Source organism: Aotus nancymaae, unplaced genomic scaffold (assembly GCF_030222135.1).
Source record: "Aotus nancymaae isolate 86718 unplaced genomic scaffold, 86718_ANA_hifiasm-v0.15.2.pri h1tg000014l, whole genome shotgun sequence".
Classification (NCBI taxonomy): Eukaryota; Metazoa; Chordata; class Mammalia; order Primates; family Aotidae; genus Aotus; species Aotus nancymaae.
Window position 1 is genome coordinate 54,864,613 of NW_026988425.1, and position 15,271 is coordinate 54,879,883.

The 15,271-nt window shown below is 36.8% G+C and overlaps 1 protein-coding gene across 1 annotated transcript in view; it reads right to left on the bottom strand.

Moving 5' to 3' along the window:
• Positions 1 to 14,614, bottom strand: part of ELOVL7 (ELOVL fatty acid elongase 7) — a 70,633-nt gene extending 56,019 nt beyond the window's left edge. The window contains exon 1 of the mRNA XM_064376001.1: positions 14,597 to 14,614. The gene's annotated coding sequence lies outside the window, so the exon portion shown is untranslated. The remainder of the gene's footprint in view (positions 1 to 14,596) is intronic.
• Between the last annotated feature and the right edge of the window lie 657 nt (positions 14,615 to 15,271).

Here is a 15,271-nt window from a genome sequence, read left to right on the forward strand (position 1 = left end):
GGAAAAAAGGTCTATAAATTGAAATTATCAGCCCTCAAACTATAGCTCAGTGAAAAAAAAAAAAAACTGGCTCAAAAATACTGTGGGAAAGAGAAAGCAAAGCACCCAAGCTGTATCAGAGCAAGTATGAAGTTTGACTAGAGGTGCCCTAATATTCATTTGATGAAAAAAAAAAATCACTGGAAAACTTTACAAATAGACTGTGAGGGGAAAGAAAGCAAAGCAAAAAAGACACAGAAGACAAAAAAGAACCAAGAACAACAAAAGGTAACTGAAAAAAAAAAAAGGAAATTCTCCAGAAGTATTCTGAGTTAAAAACATGTATTCATAAAATAATAAAAGAATAAAATGGAATGGGAGAATGTAGAACCAATGCAACAAATTGAGGACCAAAGCATCATTAGCACACTAAAAAATAAATCAAACAGTCAGAAACAGAGTATTCAGAGCCAAATAATGATTTCCAGATATAGAAGAAAAGCTGAAGTGTTCAAATGAAAATGACAAAGGTTAAAGCAATAAAATAATAATAAGGAGGGCAAAGATGATTCCATATAAGGGTAATTGGTCTTTCTAAAGTACAGAATTCAACAGAAGAAAAAGTAACAATATTCAAATACATAACAAAAAATAATTTCCTACTGACTTTATAGACAGACTGAGAAAACAAGATTGTAAGAAAATCTGATGCATAACAATCAATAGCAAGACAAATCTTGGTTAAATTGATGAACTGAAAGAATAAGAAAAAATTCTTATGCATCTATGCAGAAAAATCAAATTAAAGAAATCAAAGAAAACCTAAATAAATGGTAAGTGATACCATGTTCATTGTTTGGAAGACTTAATATCGTTAAGATGTCAATGCTCCTAAATTAATCAACACAATTCCTATTAAAATCCCAAATACTTAGCATATGACCTAGCAATTTTACCCTTAATATTAACCCAAGAGAAAGAAATACTTATATTCATACCAAAATCTGTACATAAATGTTTATAGTGACTTTATTTATTTATTTATTTATTTATTTATTTTTGAGACGGAGTTTCGCTCTTGTTACCCAGGCTGGAGTGCAATGGCGTGATCTCGGCTCACCGCAATCTCCGCCTCCTGGGTTCAGGCAATTCTCCTGCCTCAGCCTCCTGAGTAGCTGGGATTACAGGCACGCGCCACCGTGCCCAGCTAATTTTTTGTATCTTTAGTAGAGACGGGGTTTCACCATGTTGACCAGGATGGTCTCGATCTCTTGACCTCGTGATCCACCCGCCTCGGCCTCCCAAAGTGCTGAGATTACAGGCGTGAGCCACCGCGCCCGTCCTTATAGTGACTTTATTAATAATCACCCAAAATAATAAACAACTGAAATGTTCTTTGACTAATAAATGGATAAACAAACAATGGCATATCCATTCAATGAGCTACTACTCAGTGATGAAAAGACTATTGATACAACGTGGATGAATCTCAAATGTATTTCTGTTAAGTAAAATAAGCCAGACTCCAAAAAATACATACTATAAAATTCATTCATGAAATTCTAAAGAAAGCTAAACTATAAAGATAGATAACATGTCAGAGGTTTCCTGGGGTTGGAGGATGGAGGGGGGTTCGTTACAAAGTGCAGCACAAGAGAATTTTGGAGGGTGATGGGAAGATTTGTATCTTAACTGTGGTGTTACTTACATGATTCTATGCATGAATTAAAATGCAGAAAACTGTGAACCAAAGGAAGTGAATTTACTGAATATAAATTTTTTTAAATGTAAGCTAAAAAAAAAAAAGAAAACAAATGAGAAATGTAGGCTAAATCAGACTTCTCTAAAGCAGCATTCAATGCCAAATGGATTAACACAAAGTTTTACAAGAAACAAAGCATAACTCAGGAAAATTATACCTAAGATCTTTTTCAAATACAAAGGCCACAGAAATAACCTTCCCAAAAATAGAAGAAAGGATGTTTATCCATTAGCCTTCTTGAAAAAAAAGACAGCATTATAAAGTCTAGTCAATATAGAGATTAATCAAAAGAAATTTTGGGATGGAAAACCCTTTTCAAAAATACTGACTGGTGGTGAACAGACTTATTTCAAGGATCAAAATATCTTGAATTCTAAATATAGAAAGAATATTAAGTCTATAGAATAGCATGTAAATACTATGAATTCCATAAGATAGAATTATAAATAATGTTCACTAAACATTTATTATATATTAGATTATTTAGATCAACTAACTTATTTACATTACCCAACAACTCTATCCTTACTTTACAGATGAAGAAAACTAAGACATAGTAGTTAAGTAATCTGCCTAAATTCACATAGCTAGCCTGGCAGCCTGGTTCCTAGGCCCAGGTTCCACAAGCCACTATGTTACACTGTTTCCACAAATTAAAATAATGTAACTGACAAAAATCAGAAGATGAGGGCAAAGGAAGGCAGAAGAAATGTGAAATGCTAATATCCTCAAATTTTATAGTAGTGAGTCCATTAATATGGCCATTAAGACTGTCAAAAATATTTTTTAAATAAAATTTATTTTTTTGGAGCAGTTTTAGTGTTACAGCAAAATTAAGAGAAAATAGTTTTCACTTTTTTTTTTTTTTTTTGAGACGGAGTTTCACTCTTGTTACCCAGGCTGGAGAGCAATGGCGCGATCTTGGTTCATCGCAACCTCCGCCTCCCGGGTTCAAGCAATTCTCCTGCCTTAGCCTCCCGAGTAGCTGGGACTACAGGCGTGCACTACCATGCCCAGCTAATTTTTGTATGTTTAGTAGAGCCAGGGATTCACAGTTTTTACTTTTTAATAAAAGAATGACTCCAGCTTTTTTGTGGTTTTCACATTCTCTTTTCATACAAGATTTTCAGATCTCATTTAAGTAACCTGGCTGTGTGGGAAAATATTTATTTGAAAATCAGCAATTTCTTCAGGTTCATTTCAGTTTCTTTTTTTTCTATTAAGTTCTAGTAGAGGTAAATTCAATACTTTTTATTTACAAGTACCATATATGATCAAATTTATTAAAATACATCTGGCTAGCTATCCAGGTGTCCAGCATTTCATCTGTATACATGCCTAGAAAGGTGCTGACCTAATAACAATAGTGATCATTATTTCTGGGTGTTGGAATTGGGGTGATTTACTTAAGGAAAATCATATACTTTTCTTCTTTCCTCTGTTGCTTAAATCCTCTAGAATGAGTATGTACTTACTACTTTATGAGAACAAAATGATATTTTCTTTAAAAAATAATATTAAGAGACTGGTGAAATATTACCAATTTCTGAGGATGGTTGATTATGGTATATAAGTGTTAATCTCTACTTCTGTGTATGTCTGACAACTCTATTTTAAAATGTTTAAACATGAAAGAAGGAAAAAGAATGTTAAGGCTGACAACTGGCATTGGTAGTATCAAAGAATCTAAGGAAGAAAACTAGTTATCCAGTGTTGAGTGAATATGGATGAAGAAAAAACCTACTGAATTTTAAAATTAGCTAATAATTTATAAACTTCTATAGTATAAGACACAGCTGGGTGGCAGAAATTAAACGCAGGCCCTAAGGAGTGAGGAGGCATTGAAAGTAGCTAGTCTTGACAAATATAAATTCATCCCAGAGAAAGGTTTGAACTGGAGGGACCTCTAGAGTTTGTCTAGCTGTGACGACTGAAGTTCTGAAGGATTTTCCAAAAGAGTTGAACCCAACACTCAGTTCAACTGACTTCTGGGATCACTCCCTTTCTATGACCCCGTTACTCAAGATATTTATTTATAGGAGGAAGAAAGAAGAGAGTAAAGGACAAGGATGAAAATATCTTGAATACGTTTGTAAGATCAGGAAAAGTTGGTGGGAGAAGAGAAGCTGAAATTGCATGAGTGTTTATGTATATCCCTAAGAGAAAGCTTTGATTTCACAGGAAATCAGAAAAAAGGAAGAAAATAGAAGAACCATAGCTTCAAGGGAAGTTCCACTAGCCACAAATACAAAGCAGGCAGGCAAGATAAAGTCCTTATTTCAGCACCAGCACTCAACTTAAACCAGCTAGGGTTCTAAACCGTATTTGCATTTCAGTCAGCTGGAAATTCGAAGTAAGTATTTCACTGAAACAAAAGCATAACAGGTATTTAATGCATCAAGGCCTTAAACCCACCAAAAATGTCCCAAGTACACAACTGCCTAACTCCCCTCAAACAAACAAACAAAAAGTCAATTTATTAAATTGCAACACATGTTGGCTACATATTGGAAAGAAAGTAATTTCATCATTAATACTGAAACTTGAATGTACATTAGGCTTTCCTGAGGCACTTGCTGAAAGATATTTCCAGGGCCTTCCTCACAGGCAATCTCATTTAGGTGGTCCTTCAAACCACATTTAGGGAAACCCCGCATTATGATTTTCTGATTTTGTTTTTTAAGACAATGCTTGTTAACACAAATGAATCTTTGAGTGTTTTAGGTAGTTAAGAGAATAAAATAGACAATTTCTTATAGTATAAAGGAAAACATTTGCGGGCAGAAGAACTAAAGGAGCAGGTTGGCCCAGTTTAGGGCAGTACCCCTAGGATCCTCCTCCTGCTATACTTTAATACTTAACACACACCTTCATTTCCCATTCATGGGTGAGGACACGGACACTGGAATCACATACTTAAGGGAAAGGGAGATGGTGAATTCATTCATTTATTAAAGGCTTTTCATGTGGATTTTTCTAAACCCACTGCTTAACTAAACTTCTGCTTAAAAAGCTTCTACAAAGAATTCATGTTAGAAACATTATTTTATTCAAAACTGATGATAGATTAGTCCATTACCTGTACATGATTATTCAGTGGAATCCATTACTAAACTATACAAATATGCAATCCTACAGCACATCATATGTAGCCAGTACTGATATTCCACTCTTGTGCATTAGAACAGCCAGGTCAGTTTTTCAGGGCTGGCATCTGATCTGATTTGTTGGACATCCATACCACACTTGTTATTAATATTTTGGTTCTAACTCCTGCACATACTTCTATACTTCATAGTCATTATACTGCATTTCATTTGTATATATGTTTTACCTTGCCTAGAATTTTGTAAGTTCTTGTAGGGTAGGGCGGAAGGGTTTCTTAAGCAAATTTGTATTGTGTACAGTACCAGCCCAGGGGAGGTAAGTCAAGGTATAAATATCCATAGTATTCATCAATCAATAAAGAAATTATCATAGCTGTACTGGGCAGTAAGAAGGCCCAGTTTTCTCAGTTTCAATTTTAACTTAGAAGCATAATAAGGTATGTTTATCCGTAAATAACTCACATGACAAGGTCAACTGCTCAACTTTCTGTTGTCTAACTGTATTCTATTTGTGTTTCTGCCCTTTACTGAAAGGCTATATTTGATCCTCTCAAAAGATTTTCTTAACTGAGATTTGATTCTCAAAAACTTGAGGAATAAGTTTTCATTAAGGTCCGTTGTACCTTTTTTAAAAAAAACTTTGCAAATTATTCGCATTTTATTCATTTGAACTATAATCATTCATACCTAAAATAAAAAAACAGTATACAGTTTATGTGTGTATATGCACACACTATATACATACTACTCTATATAGTATAGAAGATAGTTTAGTCATTATCATACTGGGCATTCTAAGTATTTCTCTTTATTGGCTTCAGTGTCCTTCTCAACTAATCCATCTGACTTATTTCCTGATAAGTAGCAGGCATCTTCCTCTTTCCACTATATTTTGTTCAACTAATAAATAATGACATATTCCTGAAAAGGGAAATGGAAAAGGTAAAAATAAAAATAAATAAATAATGACATACCAGGAATAAAATATTAGAAACTGAAAAACTGGGGCCTGTATAACTCACACAAAGGCCATCCATCTTTGTCTTCATGGATGTATGGATTAATGGGTTATGGAGGGAGTGAGTTATTTACCAGGAGAGTGGGTCTGTTATAAAAGCCAGTCTAGCCAGCTCTCATGAGCCCCATCAGCATGTGATGCCCTGTATCACCTCAGGACTTTGCAGAGTCCCACCAGGAAGAAGAAGAAGGCCCTCACCAGATGTGGCCCCTTGGCCTTGGACTTCCAGGCTCCAGAATTGTAAGAAATAATTTTTTTCTTATAAATTACCCATTCTTTAGTATTTTCTTATAGCAACATAAAGAGTAAGACACCTAGTCTCAATCTTAATCTAAGATAAATTCTAGAAAAAAACAAAAATGAGAAATATAATTCCAGTTGCAGTGGCTCATGCCTTTAATCCTAGCAATTTGGGAGGCCGAGGCAGGAGGATTGCTTGAGGTCAGAAGTTTGAAATCAGCCAGGACAACACAAGGAGACCTCATCTCTACAAAAGTTTTTTTAAAAATTAGCTGAGCATGATAGCACACACCTGTTGTCCCAGCTACTCAGGAGACTGAGGCAAGAGACCACTGAAGCCCAGTAGTTCAAGGTTACAGTGAGCAATGATTGTGCTACTGTACTGCAGCCTAGGCAACAGAACAAGATCCTATCTCTCCAAAAAAATGAATGAATGAATTAGCAAGCAAAAGAGCAATATAAAGAATAAATCTTATCTTGAGAGGAAATGAAACAGCACAATGTAACGAAGAGTTTCTTGCTGTTAAGTTTGACAACAGAGAACCAAATTTATTGTTTGGTGTATATTTAATTTTCACCAGAAAATGTGTTGGAATAGAAAAAGTTTTACTGGTTGTGACCTATGTTGTTTCATAACAATAGTGACAAGCCCTCTCTAGGCTGGAGTAGACAAGCTGTAAAATTTAATTGGGAAAAAAAAAGAATAGTCATATGATAATTAAATAAGGGAAATGGATTGTTCTTGAGATCTGACAGACTGTGATTCAGCACAGCAGGGATTCTGAACCACAGCATCTCTAAAGGGATGCTTGATGGAAGGTGTGACTCTTCTCAGATAACCATCTTGCTTGGTTAAAGATTCCTCTCTCACTGGAATTATACACAAATGTTAGGGACCTCCTTCTTGCTAAACCCAAAGGCTTCTCTTAAGTTTTTACCCTGATCTGCTGGCAGTCCCTCATTGTTGACCTCTCCTTCCTTCCCACAGCCCTGACCTTGGCTTCCAGATATAGCATTCATCTCACTGGCCTCAAGCCTTTCCATCATTCAGCTCTTGCTTGTTTGTTTAGCTGGTTCTTTTTTTCATAACCCTGCACTGGAGGATTTCTCCCCTCAAACCTTGGGGCTCTTTTCTTTCCATCTACTTGCTCCTAAAACAATGGTAATGACTCCCAAGTCTAAGCTCTGAATCCAACCTTTCAACCATGCCAGAGACCATTATTTCCAACTGCCAATAAACATTGTAATTTGGATATTCCCCCACCACAGGAAGCCTAACTAATCCCAAAAGGAACTCATCTTGCCCAGCTTCTATCTTCAACCAACAGGTTTCTTTATCCATCGCCTTCACAGGTATTAATGGCTTTTCTTTTGATTCAAACCATTGGAATCATCTTTGACTGTGCTCTTTTACCTCCAGCCTGTGAGCTGTTACAAATTCCCCTGACTTTTCTCAAATGAAAATGTTCCGCACAATTCTCACTGCTAACAACCAGAACTTCAGTTGACACGTGTATTACTATAATTGGGCCTGGATAATTCTTGCCTCTACTCGTATATCCCTTAAGTGCTTAGAGTTAATCTTATTAAGAGAAAAAATAGTCCTAAAATACCACTTTTCATCACCTTTTCACCTTTCCCTATTCTAAATCACATCAAGTCCCAAGTTCTCAGATCCATTATCTGACTCCACTCTTCTCATTCAACACTCCCTACTGCTCTCCCATGTAAAAATCTCTATTTCTCTTCAGTAAGTTGTTTCTCACCTGCCCCCATCCCTCCCTCCGAATCTCAGAAGTCATCAACTCTTTGTTTTTGTTTCTATCAAATTTTTTTCTGTTAATAGAAACAAGGATTATTAGGTCAGGGAATACTTGTTAAAAGACTACTAGCCTGGTTATAGTACAAAAGGATTTGCAAAGAGGAGAAGCAGGAGCCAAAACTGGACAGTTAGACTGGGGCTAAGAAGGTCCCTAAGAGCAAGTGCATCACAGTCTTTTCTCTCAGTTAGCTCTCAGGCAAAAACACTGAAACAATCATGAAATGATGATAAAGCCCAGACAAGCAAAACAAAATACGGAGGTCTCCCCTGTGACCACCATGTATGAGATTTGTAAGAACAAACACTTCCTGCCATGGGAACTTTGCCACTGTGTGCCTCAGATGAAAGCAGTTCCTCTGCTTTTATATATTAACCAAGAGGTTCAAAAGCAAAGTGGCAACAAGAACGAACTCAGCTAAACTACTTCTCTGACAAAGGTTGGAAAGACTTTTCTCAGTTGCCCAAATCAGCTTGTGCCAACCTGGGATCCTCATTATCGAAGTCTTTTACAACAAGAAAGCTGTCTTGATTAAAGTTTTAAAAATCAGTTGTTCTGAAATGAATATAATTTTCATAATGATTTATTAGAAGCATCTAAATCTGTGAAATGGGTCAAAAATGCACAAGGAAGAAGCAGAATCACAGGTGACAATCAGCCTTCTCATCCAGCCTCAGTAGTCATCTTGGAGTATTGCTCAAAAGTCGAATAGGTGTTAACAGATCCTGTGAGGCGATTGCAGAGTTTTCTTGAAACAAAGGGAGCTGACCCAGCATACCACAAGCAGTACAACTAGGCACATCCCCTGAAACCAACTATTGTCTCTACTTCTTGAGGCAAGGGAGTAGAGCGAGTTGCAACCCAAGTTATCCAAGAGAATAACAATAATGCCCACTAACTGAAGGTTCTGGATCATGTACTGTGCTAGGTGTTCCATTGACATTATCACATTCAATCTTGCTAGCAGCTCTATCAGAGAAATACCATTATCTTTATTTTACAGATAAGGAAACTGAAGCTCAGAGAAGTTAAGAAACTTGCTCCAGATCACATGGTTATTAAGCCGTAGAGGAAGTGTTCAAAGTTCACGGCTCCAGTCTATACTTGTCATGATAGCACACAGCTTCCCAGTGTGGAGGGCAGTAAGAAGACCAAGATGGTGAAATGAATTCGGTCAGTCAATCAACATTTATAAACACCACAGTAAGCCCTATGCTGGGGATTCAAAAATGGACATGACCCACTTTGTACCCACTAGGATGGCTATAACTAAAAAGTCAGACAACAACAAATTTTGGTAAAGACATGGAAAAACTGGAACATTCACATATCGATGGTGGGATTGTAAAGTGGAACCGCCACTATAAAAACAATCTGGCAGTTCTTCAAAAAGTTGAACACAGAGTTATCACATGACCTAGCAATTCTATTCCTAGGTATATATCCAGCAGAACTGAAAACATATGCCCACAGAAAAACTTCAAAAACTATGAAGAAAAACTTCATAGTAGCATTATTCATGATAGTCAGAGAGTGAAAATAATCCAAATGTCCATTAAATGATGAACCAACAAATATATGTGGTATATATACAATGACATATTATTCAGTAATAAAAAGCAACGAAGTACTGATTCGCACTACAGCACAAATGAATCTTGAAAACATTATGCTAAGTAAGAAAGTCACAAAAGATTACACACACTTTTATTTATACACAATGTCCAGAACAGGAAAATCCATAGAGATGGAAAGTGGATTGGTAGTTGCCTAGGTCTGGAGATTGGGAGTGAGGGGGCAGTGAGAAGTGAGTGTCAATGGGTATTGAGTTTCTTTCTAGGGGTGAAAAAATGTTCTAAAGTTGATTGTTATAGCTGTACAACTCTGTGAACATACTAAAACTCACTAAATTGTGCCCCTTAAATGACTGGATTGTATAGTATGTGAATTATATCCCAATAAAGCTGTTTTTTAAAAAATGGGCTAGGCTGGGCACAGTGGCTCACACCTATAATCCCAGCACTTTGGGAGGCTTAGATGGGTGGATCACTTGAGGTCAGGAGTTCAAGACCAGCCTGGCAAACATGGTGAAACCCCGTCTCTACTAAAAAATACAAAAAAATTAGCCATGCGTGGTGGTGGGTGCCTGTAATCCTAGCTACTTGGGAGGCTGAGGCATGAGAATCTCTTGAACCCGGGAGGTGGAGGTTAGAGTGAGCCGAGATCATGCCACTGCGCTCCAGCCTGGGTGACAGAGCGAGACTCAGTGTCAAAAATAAATAGTAAAAATAAAAAATAAAAATAAATAAAAATTTTAAAATGGACTAGAGAATGTTTGCCTTCTTGGAGTTCACAGGCAAGTACACAGTTATACTGCATAGTATTTGCTCTACAATAGTGGCAGCAAAGTGGGAATGGTGGGCAGAAGTCAAGAAAGTCTTCCTGGAGGAAGTCACTTCTGAGCACACCATTCAAAAGATAAGTAGGAGCTAAGCTAGTGAAAATCAATGTATTATCCTGCCACACCCCAAATATAACCCAGGACTACCTAATAAGAGAAGGTTAATACAATCTATCCTAGTAGTCTCTGATTATTTAATAATGATCACACTGACCTTTAAAATATATGGCTTGTGGTTTATTTTATTGCTAATCTCCCTACACTACCATTTAGAAAAGTCTCAGAAAAGAATAAAGGTAGACTCAGGAATAGAAAGTTCAGGTCCTCAAGTAGGGAGAATCTCCAAATTCTAGGACAAAATCTAGAAGTGTTAAATCATCCAACCTTTGCAGATTGCAGGTTAATAGAGATTTGAAGGTCTTTGCATTAAGATGTCTTTCAATCCCATGGACTGGGAATAAAAGAGAGCCAGTCTGCTGATCATGATTAGATAATACCCTTCACAGAAACAAGAAATAATTTAACATTTATGTGGTAAATAGCTTTAGCAGGTTGTGACAGTTCTGTTAAAATTAGTGAAGGTGATATAAAATTGAATGCAAACTGTAAGGTAGTTTCCTCAAAGTCTCCAAAACAGAGTTGGCAGAGTACCTGCTATGGTTTTTCAGCACTGTCTAGAAGGGTGTTGTGAATGAAGGTTTGAAAAGACAGAATCATCTCTAGAGTGAACAGGATAATCAAATTCTTTTTGCTTGAATTTTACCAAACAACCTTCTCATCTACAACTGGATCTCCTGAGCAGAATTACCCACATACACATGTGCTCAATCTTGGCTGTGTCTATGTATATGATCAATTTTACATGTATGCCTTGGAATTCGAGTTTATGAACCAGTTTCCTGGGTGTGGCCAGCCCTGCATTAGCTAACCAGACCCTAACAACATACTTCTCCCACCAAACATATGAAATGACTTATGCCTTCAAGTATCCAAATGGGCCAGATTGGGTGCTGTTCGCAGGGACTCCAGACAGGTACAGCTTTCAAGAGAAGTGAGCAAAATCATCTAGAAGACCTTACCTTGCTATAGTGATAATTGTGAATGGTAAGCAGAAAACACAGGGCTGGGGACTCACCTCCACCCCATCCCTGTTTACTGCTCCTAAAATCCCTATCCCGTGAAAAATATCACATGAACTACATTGCAGCTAATTGCCAGGAACCTAAAAGAGGACCCTAACAAAGCATATGAGCTGATAGCCTTAAATTGAAAGCATATACAGAATTTTAAAAGGTGGCATTTAAACATATGCTACCAAGCTAATACATAATGAACTGACATAAAAACTACTATTATACAATAATCAGTCCACATGACTTTCCTTAACAAGTGTAATTTTAATTGGATGAAGGAATTTGTAGCATGTTTTCCCTCCAAATAACCCACATGAAAATATTTGTCATTCTTTAAATGTTTTTGTTCACTCCCTCCTATATGGGAACATAAAACTATGAAAAATGCTAGCAAGAATCATACAGCTGGGAAAGAATTTTAGAATTACCTAAATCTAAATAACATAAATATATACTAAATCTACCACTTAAATTCTGATAATGAAATAAGCAGATGAGTATTTAATTTTCTTTATCATCACTCAGAGTGAAATCAGAAAAACCTTGCAGAAGTTATCTACCTTTGCTTAGCCCTTTCATTAAAAAGTAGGAACTAAAAATGAACATCACATTGTAATTCTCAAATATATACAATACTATATATATATATATATATATATATATATATATATATATATATATATTTGAGACAGAGTCTTATTCTGTTACCCAGGCTAGAATGCAATGGCATGATCTCAGCTCGCTGCAATCTCTAGCTCCCAGGTTCAAGCAATTTTTCTCCCTCAGTTTCCCAAATAGCTGGGATTACAGGTATGCACCACCATGCCTGCCTAATTTTTGTATTTTCTTTTTTAGTGGAGACAGGGTTACACCATGTTGGCCAGACAGGTCTCAAACTCCTGGTTTCAAATGATCCACCCCCCTTGGCCTCCCAAAGTGCTGGGATTAAAGGTGAGAGCCACTGTGCCCAGCCCACAATAAAATTTATTTTTAAAATAAAATAAAAATGGTGAAAGTCTTTAGGTTTGCTAAAGCCAAGACGGAATAGTGGAGTTATGTTGAAGATCGCAAGTTATGGTGGTTTTATCTGAGGTCAATGGAGGGAAAACACATGTCAGGCAGATCTGAGGTACATCCTGGAATGGTGTAGGATAACACTAGTAATCAAAAGACCACAACCTGAGTCTGAGCTCTGCCAACTTGCTCTGTGACCATAGATCAGAGCAATTTTAATCTTTGAGTCTCTATAACCTACAAAATGGTGATAATATATGTCACTTAGAAAAGTTTTGGGAGGAGCCAGTTGTGGTGGCTCATGCCAGAAATCCCAGCACTTTGGGAGGCCAAGGTAGGCTGATCACTTGAGGTCAGGGGTTCGAGACCAGCCTGGCCAACATGGTGACTCTCAGTCTCTACTAAAAATACAAAAATTAGCGGGGCACAGTGGCGGGCCCCTGTAGTCCCAGCTACTCAGGAGGCTGAGGCAGGAGAATCGCTTGAACCCAGGAGGCAGAGGTTGCAGTGAGCTGAGATCATGTCACTGCATTTCAGCCTGAACAACAGAGCAAGACTCTGTCTCAAAAAAAAGAAAGAAAGAAACAGATAGTATTGGGAGGATTAATTGGTTAACCTTAGGCCACTACATAGTCTAAAGATTTTACCTGAATAGATTGGGATCAATAAGGCAAGATGAATTACCGGAGGGCAAAGAATAAATGTTATTTACCTATACCCCAGTACAATCCATAATGCCACAAAGTCAGTTCTAGACACATAGGCCAAATTACAGCATGAGAGGATTTTGAAACGAAGTCAGCACTGGTTATTTCAACATGTGGCCCTGGAAAAATGTACAATGAAAATGCCATGGCAGCTTCTCTTCCAGTAGATACTTTAAATATTTAAGAAATTAAGGCTGGGCTCAGTGGCTCACGCCTGTAACCCCAGCACTTTGGGAAGCTGAGGTGGGTGGACCATGAGGTCGGGAGATAGAGACCATCCTGGCCAACATGGTAGACACAGTAATTAGTTCATAGTGGATACACATGCATTTTAAATTTGGGAAAAATACAGATTATTCAACAAATTATGTGAAGATCAATAGGTGGCCAATTGGAAAAAAACTGAAATCCATATTTCATCTTATATTAAAACAAATTTCAGATAAATTTAAAAAAACTCAACATTTCTCAGTAGAGAAATGAAAAAAGATATAAAAAACAGAGGGTTTACAGAAAAGGAAATACAAATAACTCTAAAATATATTCAAAAAGATGCCCAATGTTAACAATGTGACAAGTGCAAATTTAAATTACAGTGAAATATTTTACTTATCAGATTGGCCAAGACCATAAAGTCTGATATGATAACACACTGTTGGCTAAGGTGTGGAGAAACAGGCACTCTCATACATTGCTGATGGGAATGTGAACTGGTACAACCCCTATGGGAGCGATTTGGCAATTAGTACAAAAAAAAAATGGTGTGTGTGTGTGTGTGTGTGTGTTTGTGTACAGAATATATATCGCTCTCTAAATAACCTAAATATACACTAAATCTACCACTTAAATTCTGATAATGAAATAAGCAGATGAGTATTTAATTTTCCTTTAGCATCACTGAGAGTGAAATCAGAAAAACCTTGCAGAAGTTATCTACCTTTGCTTGCTTTGTATATATATATGGTGTGTGTGTGTGTGTGTTTGTCTATATACACATATATATATATACACCACATATATACCATATATATACATACCATATATATGCACACTATATATATATATATATACACACACACACACACACACTTATACTTGCATGAAAGATACACACAGGAGATTTTTTAATTGTAGCAATCTTTTAATAGCAAAAGACCTAGAAACAATCCAAATGTCCACCAATATGAGACTTGTTTAAAAAAACTAGTATATTTGAACAATGGAATACTATGCTATGAAAAAAGAATAAAGTTATAAAAGGGCAAGGCATGGTAGCTCACCTCTGTAATCCCAGCACTTTGGGAGGCTGAGATAAGTGAATCGCTTGAGGTCAGGAGTTTGAGACCAGCCTGCCCAACATGGTGAAACTGTCTCCACTAAAAATACAACAATTAGCTGGGTTTGGTGACAGGCACCTGTAATCCCAGCTACTCCAGAGGCTGAGGCAGTAGAATCGCTTGAACCCGGGAGGCAGAGGTTGCAGTGAGCCAAGATCGCACCACTGTGCTGCTACAGCCTGGGCACAGGGTGAGACTCTGTTTCAAAAAAAAAACCTATTAAAATAAAGGAATGAAATAGCTTTACCTATGCTGCTATGGAATAATCAGTAAAATATGTAATTAATGCCAGCCACAAGACAAATACTTCCTTGTATGTGCACAGAAGATCTCTGGAAAGAATAATAACCAACTGTAACACTGGTTACTTATATTAAGTTAAAAATTAAAGCAACGATAAGATACATGTAGTAATGGTTCCTAAATTTTATGGCCACACATCGAAGGAAGTGAACCAAACAGTAATTATAATAATTACTCACATTTACTGAGAACTTGGTATAGTGCTTGAAGCTATAGCATACTAAAAACAGATAATTCACTATGCAGAGAAGAAAACATGAACACGAGACAAACTTATCAGCAGACAGCATGGATTTAAGAAAACTTGATATAGACCTCAATCTACCAAAAATGAACTGACAGAAATCAGGTGTTATCTTTGTATCTCACTTTCTTCCTCATTTTCCATCCTAGCATAGACTCTTTAAAAAAAAAAAGCAGTCACTCAAATGTTTATGAATTAATGAATGA